At 35.4% G+C, this 19,477-nt stretch overlaps 1 protein-coding gene and 2 pseudogenes across 7 annotated transcripts in view; 1 reads left to right on the plus strand and 2 right to left on the minus strand.

The window, feature by feature from the left end:
- The first annotated feature begins 392 nt into the window (after positions 1–392).
- Positions 393–1,565, plus strand: LOC126705234 (V-type proton ATPase subunit B 2-like; annotated as a pseudogene).
- Positions 1,566–2,702: 1,137 nt separating this feature from the next.
- LOC126705235 (probable pre-mRNA-splicing factor ATP-dependent RNA helicase DEAH5) lies at positions 2,703–4,098 on the minus strand (annotated as a pseudogene).
- Positions 4,099–5,194: 1,096 nt separating this feature from the next.
- Positions 5,195–19,477, minus strand: part of LOC126706120 (disease resistance protein RPV1-like) — a 34,855-nt gene continuing 20,572 nt past the window's right edge. For 6 of the 7 annotated variants that reach the window (XR_007648519.1, XR_007648516.1, XR_007648518.1 and 3 more), the window contains one exon: positions 5,195–5,474. The gene's annotated coding sequence lies outside the window, so the exon portion shown is untranslated. Of the gene's footprint in view, positions 5,475–19,178; positions 19,287–19,477 lie in introns of all 7 variants that reach the window. The other variant, XM_050405420.1, reaches the window with a different exon arrangement.

A 19,477-nucleotide genomic window follows, 5' to 3' on the forward strand; every position in this document is an offset into this window, starting at 1 on the left:
ACCATTCTTCGATCTTGTTTGAATATAGAGTTGCTGATGAGCTTGAGCTTAAATGGCACTTCCTCTTCCCACATTAATGGAATGAAGGGTGAGATTGTAAGTTTGAATTAAGCCCAATAAGTTCGCATCTATCTTACCAATATAAAAGAAAGTTTTGAATCTGGAATTATCTATCAGGTGAAATGACTTAATTAGAGAGGACACTAAAAAATTCAAGACCAAGCTGATGTATGTGCAGTTAGCTAGAAGTATCATATGGAATTAGAAACTTTTGTTTTTATGTTAGGCTAAAAGCAACAGGACCTCCATGATAGGTTATTTCAATGAATTATACAATTCAATCCCACTCTTTTTATTTCTTTGGACCATGAACATTTTCTTCAAAAACAATAATGGATGTCATGAATGTTTTCTTCAACCCTAGTGACAGAACCTATTATGAGGAGCTGATACAGACAGGGATTTCTACAATTGTTGTCATCAATTCCATTGATAGAGGAAAAAAGATACCGCTTTTCTCTGCGGCTGGTCTTCCCCATAATGAAATATCTGCTCAGATATGTAGCCAGCCTGGTTTGGTCAAGCGATTGGAGTCCTGAAAATCTTTTTGAGGTATATCTGCCATACAAATATGTGTTAGCTAAGATAACTAAGTATTAAACAAGCTGGATGACTGAATGCAGGATAGCAATAAAAGGATTCCCCTATAACTGCTAATGAATCGTCCTTTTTTTTTTCTGATTTTATGTTAGACAGACTTAGATGAATGCACAACATTATTTTGTTGAACTAATGGAGTTAATATCTGAATAGAACTAGCAGCTCCCTTTTACAATGAAATTCATGTAGTGCTAGAATTATATACCTTCCTAGGAAATAGGAATCTCAATTTCTTTTACTTCCTGATCCAGTTGTTTCCTTTTCCTTAGAATTAATTGAGTTAATTACTTCTTACATCACCACTTTTGTTACTGTCTCTGAACTTCTTGTTTTTGTCTCCATCCCCCCTAACTTTTAAGTGATTATGCTGACCTACTTTATTAATTTACAGAATGCAGAAGAGGACAATTTTGCCATTGTATTTGTAGCTATGGTTATAAATATGGAGACTGCACAGTTTTTCACACATGATTTTGACGAAAATGGCTCTATGGAGAGTGTGACGCTCTTTCTGAACCTGGTATAATTTGAAATCTGCATATGGACCATATTGTGATATACCTATTACTGTTATAAGTTCAGTAATACAGTGTCTGAATTGCATTCATAAAATGTGTCCTCTGATGTGCTCTTTTACAGGCAAATGACCCTACAATTGAATGTATTATCACTCCTCGTATAGTTCTTACTACTGCTGAATATTTGGCTTTTGAATTGGGAAGCATGTTCTTGTCATACTTATGGATATGAGTTCTTATGATGATGCTCTTCATGAGGTAATGTAAAATATTTATGCCATTAATTTGCACTGAGGCTATATCATATACTGTAATTTTTTTTTTTTTTAAAAAGGTCAGGGTCAGGATGCACGAAGCTTTGTGGTTCTAATACTTAGAAATATTTAATATATTTGCAAATTTTACATGGCTTCCAAGTATTAGAGACAATATTTTTTAGTTGAGAGTTGTGAGAAGCTATTACGCTAAATCTGCAGCTAGTTTCAGTTCTAAATGCATGAGTCATGCTTGGGAATGTTGTTGTATAGATGGTGCAAGTTCTTTTTTGAATTCCACTATTAAGGCTTAAAGCCTTTGATTGAGGGGTGTGTGCCATGCATCATTGCAGCGAAAGTTTTCTTTGTTATTGCTGTATTATTTTTGTGCTATGAACATCTTTTTTGCATATAAGGACAATCTGCTGGTCTTCCTCACGCTACATTCTATTTTGAAGTGGGGTTCCGTTGTGTGATATTTTCTGATTTTTAATTAGTAATTAACATTTTCTTCAAAAACAATAATGGAAGCTATGAACGTTTTCTTCAGCCCCAGCGAGAGAACCTATCATGAGTAGATGATACAGACAGGGATTTCTACAATTGATGTCATCAACTCCATTGCTAGAGGGCCGCTTTTCTCTGCTGCTGGTCTTCCCCATAATGATATATTTGCTCAGATATGTCACTAGGCTGGTTTGGTCAAGCAATGGAGAGTCCTGAAAATCTTTTTGAGGTATATATGCCATACAAATATGTGCTTGCTAAGATAACTCATGAAACAAGTTAGGATGACTGAATGCAGGAGAGCAATAAAAGGATTCCTTTATAACTTCTAATGAATTGGCCTTTTTTTCTCCTGATTTTTATGTTAGATGCATGCACAACATTATTTTGTAGAACAAATGAAATTAAAATCTGAATAGAACTAGCAGCTCCCTTTTACAATGAAGTTCATGTAGTGTAACAATAATACAATAAAGTTCATGTAATGTAACAATAATCTAAATAGAACTTGCAGCTCCCTTTTACATTAAAATCAAGCGCATAAAGTACAAAAGTCCATTAAACCATGAACTGAAACAAAAGAACAAAAAACTAACACTACAACCTAGTCCAAAAGAGTCTTAAAAAAGAATAGTTTAAGATTTGAAATTGTTCTTTATCTCCCACCAAATGCATCACATCAAATAATGAGGACAACCGTGCAAATAGCACCATTCCGATTTACAGCAATACCCATAATCAAAATGAATGACATCGAGACATCTCAAGCCCAGCGTTTACTCAAATGCCAAGAATTTGGCTCGTGATGTTTGTCATGAAGTGGCTCAATCATTTCTTGTCGTTTTCGCCTGCTCAACTTTGTAGAATCTGTCACCTTGAAAATTCTAGGCCAGTTCCACGAGCCAATCTATAACTGTGACCTCTCGTGTGTACTCCTTTGTAGTCATCACCAGCTCGTGGTAGATGACCCAGTCAGGTTGCCTCTGGAAAAGAGTACTGCCTGGATGTATATAGAATTGTTGGTTCTCTACTAGGGTCCTATAGCCCTCTTGTGGGTCCTTTCTAGATGCATGGAAAAAGAACCCTGCAGTATTCACCTTTCGGATCTTTGTAAAAATTTTCCCTGCAGTCACTATGTTCAATTTATATTTGTCCATGATGGTTATTAGCTTTTTTTCTCATATCCTGTGCCCTCCTCAATGATCTGTACCGAACAAAGTCTCAAAACACCAGGGCCTAGAAAAGTTATTACTTTGCAGCATCTTAGATAATGGTGTTTCAAGAGGAAATTCAGCCATTTTCTGGCCCAATTTGGTCAGAAGCCCTTCCTCATCAAGAGCTCCTAGATTGTACAACTGTTCCATGGCATAATGAGAGCTTGGGGTGAAGGCAGATCCATGAAATCAAAAGACAGAAGATCATTTATCCCCCTAGCTTTCACGGTAAGCGTATTTAACCCAAGATTTATCCTCTGTATTTCAGGAATTGAAGTAGGGGACATCTCATAGCGTTATGTACTCTCAATGTAGAGGCGATAACATTTCCCAGGCCCCGTACGCCCAGCACACCCAGCTCACTGCTTGGCTGAAGCTTGTGAAAGCCCTTGCTTCGGGTTATACACATTCTACATTGCAAAACCAGGATCAATAATGTAATATATTCCATCAATCATCAAAGATGCCTCGGCAATATTGGTAGCAACTACCACTTTCCTCTTCCCCAGAGGTGCAGGTTCAAATATCCTTGACTGCATTTCACTTATAAACCGGTACAATAATCAATTCCGGAACATTTTTACCTAGACCTTTCATCCTTTCATGAAGAGACTGGCATGCAAAATCAATCTCCTCCTGACCAGTCAAGAAGAGAAGGATATCTCCTTCAGGCTCTGTCAAGTGGATGTGTAGCACAGTAAGTAGGGATGCATCAAGGTAATCACTTTCCGGCTGTTTGGAGTAGAGTATCTCTACAGGAAAAGTTCTACCAGGAATTGTAAATATATTGCAGTTAAAGAAACATCCTGAAAACTTTTCTGCATCCAGTGTTGCGGAAGTGACAATCAGGCGCAGGTCGGGTCTTCGTTTCACTGGTTGCTCGAGTAATCCAAAGAGAACATTCGAGGAAGAATGGCGTGGATTATCGTCAGAAGCGTACGGACAAAGTAATTAGGCAACTCAGTGCCATTCTCTTTCAGACCTTGGAGACGAGTGATAGGCATTCGAGTTTCTTAAACCCATCGTCTTTAGCGGGAGCCATTGTTGAAAAAGATACAGAAATAGCTAGAGAGATCCAATGAAGGAAAAAAAAGATGGAGATATGAGTATTTATATAAATACTCAGTGAGCCTAGCCTTTTAGCCCTGGCTCATAAAATCTGGGCCATGCTGTACTCAGCTGGGCCTAGGCCTTTTAGCATTCCGAACGTATATGCATAAATAAAAGAATTAACATAGGCATCTACTTATTTTCACTGGGTGAAGAATTTTTTTATTATTTAATTTTTAATAATCATAATTCATTCAATTAGTACTGATTTCTTGCTAAGCAAAGTTGAGCAAGCCTTGGGCTTTTTTTTGGGGGCCCAATCCTGCTCTTTTTATTTCTTTGGACCACAAACAATTTCTTTGAAAATAATAATTGATGTCGTGAACGTTTTCTTCAACCCCAGTGAAAGGACCTATCAAGAGGAGACGATTTAGACTGGGATTTTTACAATTGATGTCATGAATTACATTGTTGGGTTTACAAAAAATTGGTGATTGACTGAAAAAAGTACATAAGGACCCTCTCTCATTTATTTTGATCTAGAATGATTCTCCATTTTTCTCTTATTTATGTTTATTTCTCAGTTGTGACAGAATCTAACATTCTAATTTGGTTTGTGCCTGTATCAGTTGCAAAGTCCATTTGGTTGCCTAGTATGTGAGTGTAATGCCTTGAGTGTATGTACATTCAAAATCCGTTTATCTTAGGTTGAAGGCTAAGCTTTGTGATTTGTGAGAAAGTGGTAATTTAGAAAAACTCTTAGGATATGGATTAATTTATGTTGCCACTACACTTAATACTCAAACATATAAAAACACATCCTCTTCTTTATTACCAAGTTTCAGACACTCCATTTTATCAAAAATAAAATAAAAGTTTCAGACACTCCTAGTGGGTCTTGAACCCACTACCTCACCATCCACATTACTAAAACTAGTACATAATCCGTACATGGTTATTAAACATATAGAACATTAGTTTAGCTAGGACATTTAGAGATACTAAAATAGTTTTCCTTTACAACTTTCATGATATTAGTTTCGTCAAGTTTCTCATTACACTGTTATTACGTATATAATTTTGAAAATCACAATTGAATATTACATATATAATATCAATTCACAATCACTGTCCGTGAAATTCTACTAAATACATCACAAAATAAAATAATAAGTTGGTCTAATAGTATCTCCAAAATTGGATGAGGATAGGTGCAGATCGTTCAACTTAATTACAATTTGTTATGTCCCAGATCTTCGTGTACAAAGTATCTGAATAGAAACAATATAAAAAATATACTCATTAGTTAAGAGAAAAAATTACATCAAAAATATAAACAATCTAATTTGTATGGAAAACTAACTAAAACAAAAATGGCTAAAAGAAAATTATCCTTTTTTTTTTTTTTGAGAATGAAAAAAAAAATTTAGACTTGAATTGTTTGTATTTATTACCTGCTCATCATAAGCTTGACATTAATGCGACCAATTGAAAAAACTTACTAAATATTAATATATCAAAATTAATAGATAAAATTAAAAAAAAATTAAAAAAAATAAAAAATAAAACTAAAACACTCAATAATAGTAATAATGAAAGGGTTGTGAAGCAAAAAAAAAAGAAAAAGAAGTAATAATGAAAAGGTCATCTATGCTTACGTACAAAAATATTCAATAATAGTAATAGTGAAATGGTCATCAAGTAAAGAATAATAATGAAATGGTCATCTCAGCCTACTCATTGAGTATTATAAATGTGTCACTTGGCATTAAAATTAAGAAAGTTAAAATGGATACTATAGACTACAGTTAGAAGCTAATTTAAATTTTGAATGTGTTTTGACTTTAATATACCATCGATTTTCTCTTATATTGTGCTTTGATCTCAATTTCCAAGGGATGGTCACTATCTCATGATGCATGGGAAAATCTATATAATACTAAAAGCTGAAGCGTAGCAATTAATGTTGCTACGCTCACGTCGAGCCACATCAGCAGCCACGTAATTACCTTTCTTTTTTCTAAATTTTTTTCATAATTTTAATATACTATTAAAAAGAAATTATTCTCAACCTAATCTCCACTTTAAAGCCCAATCTTTATATATTACAGTTAACGCTGACCACCGTAAAGTCCCAACCAAGCTAAATAGTCTTTAATGCTAAACCGCTCTTTGTCTTCCTGTCTTTCAGGCTTACAAAACTCCACAACTTCAGCTTTTCACGCTTTCAAAACTTCACTACTTCAACTTCCCAACGCCAAACTCTCTCTCTTCCCTCCTTGGTCTCTTCCTCTCCTCATTTAACTGAATCACTCCATACCTGTTCAATTGCCACCATACATAAATAAATAAAAAAGAGTCCATATTAGGTACACATTATCCTTCCTTTTGTGATTAATATTTTGCTATTCTTCAACTAATTGAGCATTAATTCGGACCTTCTTCAAATCTATCTTAATTAGTGGTGATTCTTCCTATTCCCGATCAAGAGGTTTTTCAAAACGTTCAATTGTGCCTATTGGAAATAGAACACCCACTGCGTTATTTTTTCTATATATATCTGCAATCTCTCTTCCTCCATAGATAAAGAGCCTATTAGGCTAACCTTTACCATTGAAGAATCCAATCCTTCCCACCAAGGAGCCCCCCATGAAACTATCAGATTTGAAGCCATGAATATTTATCGTGGGGTTCTCAGCAAACAAACAGACCCCAAAAAAAAAAAAAAAAACAACAAAACAAAAACAAAAGCTTTTAGAATCAAAGCCCTTGAACCTCCAAACCAAAACGTTGTCAACGTTAAAGAAGTGCTTGGACAATCTGTAAACATGGTTTTGAAACATGGATCGGACCGTACGGTGCGATCGGGTTAACCATGAACCGTTCACCAAAACGATTCTTTCAACCCGTAAAACTGCCCTATGCAAGAAAATCAATAAAACGGTCCAATCACAAGTTCAGATCAGAGATTTTTTTTGGGTACTTACAGCCATTGTTGAAGCTTCAACCACCATAAGGTGCTGTCAAACCATGAGATTGCATCTCTATTTCTTCTTATTCTTCTTCTTTGTCTCTGTCTCTCTCTCTCTCGCTCTCGCTGCATTTTTGCCATTTCTGCAGGTCTTCATTGCTTGACTGTCACAGTGAAGGGTCAAGTTGTTGCAAATGGACGGACAACCCAATGCTTAGGCAAGCTTAGCTGTCATCCACTTGTACCAACTACCAAATGCTTGCAAGTCTTTAACAAGTTATTGCTTTCTTAAATTGGCTAAGGCCTGTGTTTGTATTGTAACCAATGTCGGCCCCTGTTCCAGTTTTTGTATTTTTTTTTTTTTTTTTTAATTTCATATATACTAAATGGGATTGGCATGATAAAAAAAAGTATTGGGTTATCAAATGGGCTAAATTTGATTTAAGATAATTTAAATGAAGACTTGCGTAGAATATTGATCTTTAACAAAAAGTTTAAGGATATTAATTTAATATATATATCCATTGATTGAAAAACTCAATATTTATTTATGTTTGATTATGATTTAATATTACTTATTTGTCTTATGAATTTTATGATATGAAAAATACATTTGAAATATAAATATTTATATTTCAGCCAATTTTTATATTTTTACTAATTTAATTTTTTAAAAATAATTATTAAATTAATTATAATGTCATCATGGTATGACCTCAGTTCAACCTTAGTTCGACCTTTAAAACCTTAAACACCTCCCTTTTACGATTCTTTGAACGAACTAGGTTTCAAAACTATGTCTATAAATGATAATGTCATAAACAATCTCTAGCCACTTGGTATCACAAATCTTATTTGGTCCCTCAAGACATTGCCTTTGCTTGAATATATGTCATTGGTATAACAAATTGGAAAGCAAATTATGGAGAGAGATCACAACTTTTCTTTTCTTTGTTTCTCATGAAAAAAGTATATGGGAAAATTTTTTTTTTTTTTTTTTTTCCTTCCAAATTTGGTAGGTTGTGGTTGGGAAGGATTATTGAGAGTTTGAGTTGTTTAGTTGTTGACGATAAATAGGTCATGAATGTTTTTAGGGTTTGACAAGTTGTCAGTTTAAGCGTGTGTGTGTGTTTGTTTGTTTTTTTTTTTTTTTTTTTTTTTTTTTTTTTTTTTTTTTTTTTAAATTATTTCACACTTTGTTATTGGAATAGTTGTTACGTTGTAGGTATTGCATATATTCACCAATTATAAGAGATAAAGTCTGAAATTTTACAGAATTAATTTTTAACTTGTCCCAACGAAAAATTATGTATTTCTTTCAATAATTAAAGTACTATACAAAGGAGGTCAATGAAATTTCCAATATTGTACGAAATTGGTACTTTTCTTTAAGGAGGTGAATGAACAGCCAACTAAGAAAAGACAAAACAGACCCAAAACTTGGCCTTAATCAAGAGAAGATTGTTGAACCATTCAAAACGAACTCATAAGGATAAATATTTAATACTCACAAATAAGGATAAATACAATATTAATAAATGCATTTATTTCATTCCATATATGAGCTCTTTAACATTTGGCACATACATTGTAGTTAATAGCACAAAAACTTAAAAAGTTTAATATCGTAGGTATTAGATTTATATACGTAAAGAAAACAAAAATCTACTACAATTTTAAACAAAAATGTGCTATTGACGTGAGTAAAGCTAAAGCAACAGTAGTATTTATATCGTTTGTAGGCGCGACTAATTCCCCATGAGGTAACTGTATGATTTTCCAAGGTAAAAGAGCACCCAACCAATTCGAAACAAAAATAAATAGAAACAAAGTTATAAATACTATGTTAGGAACCCATGGGTAGAACTCACACTTGAAAACCGGCTTGCAAGGAGAGTGTGCCCAAGAGCTTATAAACACATGGTTAAACTTATACTTAATCCATGTGGGACACTATGATCATAACATACTATATAGCCGAAGTTGTGGACTTTTTGTTAACTTCATGAGACTTTGGCACATCAATTTTTCAAGTATAACAAATTTACACCTTAGTTATTTATTTAATTATTATTTTTAACGTTTATTTTTAGCTCCCTATTGCCCCGATTTTTTTTTTCCATTATTTCTCTCCATCCCCAACCTACAAAGTCGATCACTTCCCCTCCCTCAACTCAGCCAAAAGGCCCAAAACCCACATTGAATTCATCATTCTCTTAAAACCCAACCAAAAGATGCAGAGAAAGATAAGTAAAAATCCAATATGGGTCTAACTCCTTCGTTGAAAATGCACTCTATACCTCATCTTCTGCTTCTTTTAAATCTCAAAGACTCTTCTTCTTCTTCTTCAAAAACAAAGTTAGGATTTTAATTTTTTTTTTTTTTTAAGGCTGAGATCAATCAGTTGTTGAGTCTAATCAGCTTTCTTTGTGAGCTTATCAGCAATGTCTCTGATATAGACCAACTATGTTGCTCAAACCTTGATTTAGTTTTGTGCCTAAAACTAATTTGGAAAATTAAAAGAAGAAGAAATTTAGTAGTTTTTTTTTTTTAACCTTTATATTTGTTTGATATGTTAGTAATTGTGGCCATTCCGGCCTATTTTGATGAGTTTTGGCCGAAATTAAATGAAGCTAGCTTTTAAGAAAGAAAAAAGAGTAGAAGAAAAAGAAGAAATTCGTAGCTATGGATTGTGGTGGACAAGCTCCAGTAAATTTTGCAAACCTTTTTACAAGATTATATATGAACCACATAGAAAGTTAAATTAATTGACAATTAAAAAAATAAAAAAAAATGGATGAATACAAAGTTATTTGAACAACCATCTAAAAAAACTTTAGTTTTGCTTCTTCCTCATTAAAGAAAAAATTACATTGGAGATCTTTTTTTTTGAAAATCAAATCAGCATGTTGTATTAAAAAGAGCTTATGCGTGTTGGAACATCCTCCATCCACACCATAAGACATGACTAACATATTTAGTAAGGTTATGAGCAACTAAGTCACCATGTCTATAAATATAAGAAAAGCAAACAGAGGAAAAAGAAGCCGACAAAATTTTGGCCTCGATCTCATGTCACAACTAGGCTACTCCTTCTCACAAATCAATAACCCACTAAAATACATTTACTATTTTATTTGTTCATTTTACCGTTTTATTAGTTCTGGTGGACAGGCATTTTACTTGATGTGGTTCATATTTGTTTGCAAACAAAACACTCCTTTTTTCTTATATTTTTTATTATTTTTTATAAAACCTACGTCCATAATATTTTCTCAACATTTTTATGACAAAACATATGTAATAAGTTTTTATTAGTTCTAATTTGAATCCACAACTTAAATTATGTTTTTGCCCACTCATAACAACCTACCACTTAAAATTTATTGTAAAAGTGTTGTGAAAATATCTTACCCCACTTATTCTTACCCCACTTAATTACCAAAATAACTTTAACTGTTTACTAGCCTAAAATATCTTTACATTTTACAGTGCTAAAAAACATAAACTTAAATATTAAGTGAGCCCAACAACTGCAAATCCTATTTCTCCTCATCTCAAAACTGGACATAGTACTAGCCTTTTTTTAAAGCCACCTATTACGCAAGTCTTGGCATTATTTTTAGAGATAGTCATGATTCTCCTATTATAGTCCATACTAAATTAATTCCTTGCCAAGGAAACCCATTGTGGATCGCTACCATGCTCTATTGAGTGTTACACTCCTGTCATGAACTATGGATTAGAGATTTGATTGTGGAGCTTGCCAACTCACAGTTGCTAGCATCAATTGGGTTGCATGTGTAAGGTTGAATTTATTCAACCATCTAATTGGCTTTATTCCGTGCCAAATTTGCTTGTAATTCAGCATTTAGTAACCCTGTATCTAGGTGGGTTTGTTGTAAGGGTAGTGAGTGAGATAGAGTGAAGATTGCTCAAGAGTGTGCAAGAAAACAAAGTGTCGCGGCTGGGACTCGTGGGTGGACTCGCGGCTACAAGCCGCCAGAAGCTGCACACGTGCCAAGCATGCTGGAAGATGAACAGTCATGCTAGCTGGAGCACTACAGGACAAAACAGGACAACTGGCCATACGGTTAACTCGCGACTGGATCTCGCGACTTGGTCAAGCCGCGAGCCACCCCTGTTTTGCTAAACCCTGACGTTTCACATTCCTCTCCACTCCAGTATAAATACCCCTTTAACCCACGATTGAAAGAGAGCTTCCAGAGAGAATTTTGAGAGAGAAACCCTAAAGAAAAATCAGATTGCTTCACCCACAATCTATACCTTAGAGTCTCTTCAAATTCCCTTACTCTCTTCCTCTCCATTGTCAAATCCCTGAGAGGCATTATACCAAACCTGGTTCTCACCATTATCATCTCTGTGAGACAGTCGTTTGGAGTTCTGGGAAGCAGTTAGGAAGGAGCCAATCTTCATTGGTTGATGCTACGGTCTAGTAGCGGAATCCGGGAAGCTAGAAAAGAAAAAGGTTCGGCGCAACCTCGTTGGAGCAAGAAGCTTGGAGGGCTTAGGTGCACTGGGTAGATTAGGCTTAGAGGGTCTATTGCTGTCCTTGTATCCCAACTGTATTTTCTAGTGGATTGATTACCGCTTGGAGGGCGGCGGAGAGGTTTTTCGCCGAGGACTTCGGTTTCCTCTTCGATAACACATCGCGTGTTGTCTTTGTGTTTGCATCTTCCTTCCTCTCTATCTTTGCCTTTATTTTATCTGCTGTGGTTTTATTTTGTTATGGCTTAGATAGTTGTTTAACCAATTTCTTATTATAGCATGTGTTAAGTTTCCGCACACTAGTTGTTTGACATATTGCTTGAGTTGGTTAAGTTGTTTTTGGGGGTCTAAACGTTCAAAGGTGTTTTGTACACGTTTTTGAACTTTCAATTGGTATCAGAGCGGGTACACTTGTTGTGGTTTAAATACCTAAGTGTGATCCTTGACCCCTTGTGTTTATTTGCCATGGATTGTGCTTTGTATGACTCTTTGCATGATTTGGTTGGTGATGAATGTAACATGCCACGTGTTTGTGAAAATGCCTCTATGAGTGTTAATCCTCATAAGTGTGATGACATGTTATTTGAATCCATGGGTGTTGTTGACAAACTCTTGAAGAAAAATGCTAAGAAGTTTCAAAAGAATTTGAGCAAGTTATTTTGTGAAAATGATGATTTAATTGCTAAGCTCAATGAATCCAACAAATTGGTTGAGAAATATAAAAAACTTGCTAAAATTTCTCTTGAAAAGCTGAAAGAGTTTGAATGTTTGAATATAGACTTGGATGCTAAACTTGTTTTGTCTAACAAACTTGTTGATGATCTTAAATGTGAAAATGAATCTCTTAAGATGCATGCCAAGTGTTTGATTGCTGAACCCATTGATAAAATGGATGATAATATGTGTTGCAATCATGTTGTGGTACCCGATCTTGTGCCTAATGTGTATTCTACCTCTAAGGACAAATCGGTGTACGTTCCTCCACACAAAAGAAATCAAAATGTGGAGAGAAAGACTGTTAAGTCAAAGCCTCTGTTTAGGTCTCAACCTAAGGCTTTGGATGGATCTAAGTTTGTTCCAACTTGCCACCATTGTGGTGTGATTGGTCATATAAGACCTCAATGTCATAAGTTGAAGATGGAACAAAATCATATTGCTAGATCCCTTCCCAAAAGGCCTAGTGGACCTAAACACATTGTGTGTCACCATTGTGGTGCCTTTGGTCATCTAAGACCTCAATGCTCTAAGTTTCATGCTTTTAAAAGAATCAAAAGAAAAGAAAAACTTGAGCTTCTTGGAAGTTGTGCTAAAAAGGATAAACCGGATGTTAGTGATAATAGCATGTTGTTAAAGAAAGTGTTTAATGCTCTTAACTTCTTGTCTATGTGCATCTCCGGTTCTCATTCTTCCAACCCTCGTCTCACTTCTCATGAGACACTCATTCCAAACAATTGTTCTGTTTGGATGAGGAAGGGTTCCTATGGTTGAGCTTTTGTTCCTTTGGTCCTTGATCTAATTCTTTCGATCTTTGTAGGACCCTTCATGCATTAGATGCTTCATTGTCATGCATTTGTGCATCATGCATATCTTTATATGCATTGTTTTGTTTTTGTTTTGATCTTACTTTTATGTCTTTGGTTTGTGTGTGTAAAAATCCAAAACCACATAAAAAGTAGAAAATCAAAAAGTTTGATCGACGTTGTTGAGTTTTGTCTCAAGACTTGTTTTGCCTTGTACCTTTGTGCTAATGGCTTTGTGCATTTTCGAGCATTGCTTGTTTCTTTGCACTCATATCACTGTGGGAGAAATCTTGAAATCTATGTGATTGTTGTAAATAGATCTTCAAACTTGTCATGAATGATTAGTGAATGGTTATGTTGATCTTGAAACTTGCATAGACTTGTGTCTATATATCTTCCCACTCTTTATTTTTGTTTTTGCTAAGAAGAGCTCACCAAATGTAAATCTCCAAATGAAAAGAGATATTGAGCTGCAAAAGCCTGTCGCACATTCTAGTATTCGACTAGGAAAAAGGGTAAGCGACCTTATATTAAAGAGAATGTTTATTCAAAAAGCCAAAGGCTTGTTCATTAAAGTGAAATATCAAATATCACTCTCACAATGAGAGGTGATTGTCTCAAGAGATCAAAATGATCAAATGTTATGGAGTCAAATGTAAAGCTCCAAAATATGTTATCAAGTTTTGTGGGAGGTCATATATACATATTTCTATAATTGAGATGGATCACTTGATCTAGTGCTAATTGTGTATGCCTTGGTTGAATTGATCATTGAAGCTTCACATTAGACTAAGGACTATCTCATTGTTGATATCCACACACAACACACAAGTTTATGTTCAATAAATGCCATATTCATTTGTGTGATTGTACTTGATGAAATGTGTTTTCACATGCTCAATCTTTGTTAATTCAAGCGCAAAAAGATTTTTGAGTGTTTTAGGTGTTTTTGGAAAGTTTTTTGTTAAAAAATCTGATATTTTTCAAGAATCCCAGTTTTGCCCTGTTTTGGCGACTCAGTCGCGGGTAAGTCAAGTCGCGAGACTCAGTCGCGTCTTCGCGGGTCATTTTTGGCAACTTGTTCGCGAGTGGAAAGTCTAGTCGCGAGGGTTACTCAGAGATTTTGGCGGCTCAGCTCGCGACTCTCTCGCGGGTAGACCCTCCAGTCGCGAAAAACACTTAGAAAATTTTTCAAAATTTTGTCTTTGAGTGTTTTGGCGGCTTGCCCTGGCGACTTAACTCAGTCGCGAAAATCGCGTGTTTTGCATATTGAGGGTTATTTTCAAAGTTGTTTTCCAAAATTTTTTCATTTTTCCCTCCTGCATCATTCTCTTTGTTCTTACCTTCATCTCTTACCCTCGTTTCTCCTTGACCCTTTGTCTATTCCTGACAAAAAGGGGGAGAGTATACTCTAAAGAGTATGTCGGAGTGTTTTGTCATTTCTATATGACTCTTGTGCACATCTTTAGGGGGAGAAATTCTATTTCTCATGCACATTTGTAGGGGGAGAGATATTCCATAGGGGAGATGCATATACCAAGGGGGAGAAGACATTGTGTTAACTAGAAAACCTTGTTCTGTTTGTTTTCTTGTTGGCTTTATGGTGCTTTGTGTTATGCTTTGGTGTTCTCATTGCATCATGTTTGTGCTTTGGACAAGCATATATCCCTATGTTATTATGCTTCATTGAATGCATGTTCATATGATCATTTGCTACTTGCTATACTTGTCATTTATTACTTGCTTTACCTTGAGGGTCTAATGTGTTTTGTGCAAGTGTTTCAGGGTACAAGTATATATATGTTCCAAGTGCATCACAGCTTCTCATCACTTTGAAGGGGAGAAATTTTAAACACTTTTAGTTTATATTGTTTAAGTTTTTATTCAATATAATGTATTTGTACCCATGTGCTTTTGTAAGCTTTTAGGGTTAATGTTTTATGCATAGTTTGTAGGCTTTATGGTATGTACCTTGCTTAGTGCAGCCTTTATGCTATGTTGAAATCAGTACTTTAATCTAAATGTTCCTGCATTTTGGTTTATGTACTGTCACTCTTGTGCCCTTGTAGGATTGTTCCTAGATGCATATGCCATGTGTGCTATGCATTGGTTGAGTATTGAACATACAAGTGTCTTGCCTTGTGCTTGTTAACTTGTATGTCCTTGTGTTCATTCCAAGTGTGAATGAGCACTGTGATCACTACCTTGTGGTGTTCACTTGGTTGATCAAGCCATGGTTTGTTTATTAACTCTATCTTTGCTTGATCACATATTGCCTGTTTCATATGCATTTATAATTTTCTGCTTACAATGATCATGGTGTATTGTTGTGTTTCAGGAGTTTATGTTCATATGATTCAAGTGCTTCACAGCTTCTAGATTTAGGTGTGAGTGAGTTTTGTTCAACTGTTCCCAACTCACATGTTAAGTCTAGAGTCTGTTTTAGGGTTTTGTCACGGAATAGCCAAAGGGGGAGATTGTAAGGTTGAATTTATTCAACCATCTAATTGGCTTTATTCCGTGCCAAATTTGCTTGTAATTCAGCATTTAGTAACCCTGTATCTAGGTGGGTTTGTTGTAAGGGTAGTGAGTGAGATAGAGTGAAGATTGCTCAAGAGTGTGCAAGAAAACAGAGTGTCGCGGCTGGGACTCGCGGGTGGACTCGCGGCTGCAAGCCGCCAGAAGCTGCACACGTGCCAAGCATGCTGGAAGATGAACAGTCATGCTAGCTGGAGCACTACAGGACAAAACAGGACAACTGGCCATACGGTTAACTCGCGACTGGATCTCGCGACTTGGTCAAGCCGCGAGGTCAAGCCGCGAGCCACCCCTGTTTTGCTAAAACCTGACGTTTCACATTCCTCTCCACTCCAGTATAAATACCCCTTTAACCCACGATTGAAAGAGAGCTTCCAGAGAGAATTTTGAGAGAGAAACCCTAAAGAAAAATCAGATTGCTTCACCCACAATCTATACCTTAGAGTCTCTTCAAATTCCCTTACTCTCTTCCTCTCCATTGTCAAATCCTTGAGAGGCATTATACCAAACCTGGTTCTCACCATTATCATCTCTGTGAGACAGTCGTTTGGAGTTCTGGGAAGCAGTTAGGAAGGAGCCAATCTTCATTGGTTGATGCTACGGTCTAGTAGCGGAATCCGGGAAGCTAGAAAAGAAAAAGGTTCGGCGCAACCTCGTTGGAGCAAGAAGCTTGGAGGGCTTAGGTGCACTGGGTAGATTAGGCTTGGAGGGTCTATTGCTGTCCTTGTATCCCAACTGTATTTTCTAGTGGATTGATTACCGCTTGGAGGGCGGCGGAGAGGTTTTTCGCCGAGGACTTCGGTTTCCTCTTCGATAACACATCGCGTGTTGTCTTTGTGTTTGCATCTTCCTTCCTCTCTATCTTTGCCTTTATTTTATCTGCTGTGGTTTTATTTTGTTATGGCTTAGATAGTTGTTTAACCAATTTCTTATTATAGCATGTGTTAAGTTTCCGCACACTAGTTGTTTGACATATTGCTTGAGTTGGTTAAGTTGTTTTTGGGGGTCTAAACGTTCAAAGGTGTTTTGTACACGTTTTTGAACTTTCAGCATGAACTATGCTTGAATGAGATTTCGGATGTGTTAGAACAAATTCAAGCTTTTTGTGAAATAGGCAGGACATATATCCTATAGGACTATGTAATAAGTAAGCACAAGCTTTGGAGTTCCATTGCTTTTGATTTTTTTTATTAAAAAAAACTATTTAGAATGTTTCACAAATATTTCATTTTTGAAATTTTTCCGTGCATCGCACGGGTTAGCGACTAGTTTTGTATAATACATCATTGCACGCATAAAAATGATTACCCCTTAAAGAAATTAAAACCTTGAAGACTCATTCTACCACTAAGTTATTGTAGAATTTTGGGGTCATAAGAAGAATCAGGAAAACTTACCCAATGTCATTCAGTATGGTGGTCTGCCATATTAATTACTGTTACCAGTTCTAATAATGTTAATTTGGCACTTTCAAGCAAAAAAACAAAAACAAAAAACAAAAACAAAAACAAAAACAAAGCAAAACAAAACAAAATTGTTTGGCACTCTTTTTTTTCATGATATTCTGGTAGGTAGATTATACTTGCAAATAAGGCATTACAAAAAATCAGTTTCATCCTCGAGGTTTTATACATCATTAGTTATAAAGTAATAGTATTTTAGTTACCTAAATTGTTGAGAATGAAGTAATGAACCACCTTACAAAAATGACTTTGACATTGAGCATTAGCATTGGAAAATGCTAATGCTATTCTATTTTACAATTCTAAAAACTCACTTTATCATTATAACATCCTATTTTACAATACCTCCGCATCCCAAACTCCTATTTTCCTCTTTTACTCATTAAAATAATATATTTACAAAATAAAATAAAATATATTAAAATTATATCTTTTCTCTCTCATCTCTCTCCTCTTTTTCATTTTCAGCTCTCTTTTAGGCATTTTATCAAAAAGTTGAGAAGCTTCCTCAACCTTGTCATTGTGCAGATAACCAGCAATTACAGAGTTCCAAGAAACCAAGTTTGGGTGAGGCATTTCATCAAACGTGCTTCACCTAGTCTACCGTTCTTCATATAAGCTGAGATCATGGAGTTGTAGCTTACAGTATTCTTTAGTTTCATTAGTGAAAAAAGTTTAATGGCTTCTTCAATCCGACCCGACTTACCCAATTGGGTAATCTTCAGATTCTGGTTAAACACATGGCTTCCTTTCTCACCTATCAACCTGAGCGTCATAGCTCCTTCAGAGTTCAGCCACTTGCACAAGCAATCACTGTGAACATTTTCTTTTTGCCGCCAAGGTCCTCGAGCCTAATCAAGTCATGGATGGCACATAAGGCCATCCATGTTTAAACAACAAGAAACCCACTAGTAATAGGACTCGCTCAATTTTGTTAGCTATAATATTAAGTCCAAAAATTCGATTCGATGTGTATAAAATGAAGTGCAAGGAAACTGATACCAAACTATACAAAGGGTAATGGAGAAGGGAGTAAAATTGGTAAATGGCTAAAAAGAAGCTTTGCCGATCTGACTTCCCAGTCTCACCTCCACGCCGGACCCACGACCCACACCAGAAAAGCCCACCGTGAGAGAGAGACGTGATGAGAGAGAGAAGCCGTTGCGGTGAGAGAGCCGTTGGGGAGAGAGGAATGAAAAGAGAAACAAAGGGAGAGAGAGAGTCAGAAGAAAGGAATAGAAAATTAATATAACTTATACAATTGTGCTACAGTACTATTCTACCTTTAGAATTGTACTGTAGCACAATTCTAATTATTTTTGCAATACTTCCTTATAGCATTCTCTGATGTAGTGGTTATTTGGTGCATTTATGCTAAAATATTCTTAGATATGGCATTAGCATCTTCTGATGCTAATGCTCTTATAATCCTTTCTAATAACCAAATAAAGAAGACAAATACATACATAACAATATGGTTTACATGACATGATGGCTTTCCTAAAAATAATAAAAATACTTATCACTTGTGGAAAATAAAATTATGGAGAGCCAAGTTAGTAGGTGAATTAGTTATGTAGTGAGAAGTCACATTAACTGATTTTTATTCTACATTATTTTACAAATGCTTAAAACACAATGGGGAATATTCATTTAAAAATAAAGAGGAAATTTTAAAATTTCAAAACTTAGTTCCAACTACTAATAAGAGCCTTATGCCCATAGATGTCCATGAATTGGTCATCAAAGGTGAGGAACTTCAAAAAAATTATATTCAAGAAAGAAAATAACCTGCACATCAAAATAACAAAAAATTGATAGCACATTCTCTCTTGAAAAGAATATATGCAAGCTCCATCATTTAACTAATCCTCAAATCTCAATAAACCCATTTATCTCACTTTTCCAACTTCAACAATCATACAAAACCCTCCAAAATTCCAAATTTTTAAAAGAGAAAAATAAAGGAAATACCTAAGTTTGAAGAATGTTCTTAACCTCCATTAGCATAGGACCAGGGGACCATGATTGTACCACCACCCACACCATTCTTCTTATTTCTCTTCCTCCTGACCTTTCTAGCTACATGTATTAGGAATTCTAGAATAAGAAAAAATGATTACTCGCTTAAAAATTCTTTACCCATTAAACTTGTTTACCCATCATTGGATGAAATATGAAACACATGAACATAAAATGACATGCCATTAAATAAAATTCGGAATAATTTAAAAATCTGAGAATTCCATGCGTTCAAATAAGAAACTCAGCTT

Source organism: Quercus robur, chromosome 11, assembly GCF_932294415.1.
Source record: "Quercus robur chromosome 11, dhQueRobu3.1, whole genome shotgun sequence".
Taxonomy (NCBI): domain Eukaryota; kingdom Viridiplantae; phylum Streptophyta; class Magnoliopsida; order Fagales; family Fagaceae; genus Quercus; species Quercus robur.